Raw genomic sequence first — 912 nt, 5'->3', positions numbered from 1 at the left:
CACGAGAGATCATGTACATTAATTGTATGAATTATTTACCGCTATTATTGTTGCACCTCTAAACACGGTTTGGTTACCCTTGTGTGTTACCAATCAGCCCATATGTCACCAAACTTACTCAATAAGAAATATTAAGTTCATAAATCTTTAACATATTTTAAGTACTATATCATTTGACCCGTTTTGCTATAAGAATACACAGTTATATAGAATATATATTAAAAAATAAACTATAAGAAATAATCTGTTGTTTTCATTCTAGTCAGAAATCATGATAACTTATTCATGAATATTATTAATATCCTGAAATACAGTATACAATAATAACGACAAGTTAGTATTATCAAAGTCACTGCTCTAAATAGTGCATTTTCTCTTAAGAATTGGTAGTTTGGTTTTCTGGCGAATTGCAGCGTAGGCTTATGTAATTTTTAGAAGACTTGATATCAAAGAAATATATCTTTGTCTTTATATATTGCTCGACGTTTTTTGATGACAAATATGAAAAAGGAAGATACAAAGATGGGAACTAATGAATAAATAAAGAAATGGAATGATATAGAAAATATTTATACACACTGAAATCAATAAGTTTGACACATGAACAAAAAATTTACGAAAATATGGATGAATAAGGATAAATGACAACAGATGCAAACTTAACTTAAAAAAAACGTAGCATTAAAAGAAAAGGAGAGAGTGAAAAAGGGAAAAAAAATGAAGCATAGTCGATAAAATAGAAAGCCTCCCTCCCCCACCAAAAAAAATATATTCGTTTTAACTATCAAGCATTAAAGAGAAAGCGAGAAACAGAAGAAAAGGGAGAGATTAAGAGGAAAGTATCCACTCCTCTCCCAAAATGATCCACTTTCTCCCATCCTCCAGGACAGAAAGTCGGGCAGGTCGCATAGT

This window comes from Penaeus monodon, chromosome 24, assembly GCF_015228065.2.
Source record: "Penaeus monodon isolate SGIC_2016 chromosome 24, NSTDA_Pmon_1, whole genome shotgun sequence".
Lineage (NCBI taxonomy): Eukaryota > Metazoa > Arthropoda > Malacostraca > Decapoda > Penaeidae > Penaeus > Penaeus monodon.
This window is presented reverse-complemented; position numbering follows the sequence as displayed.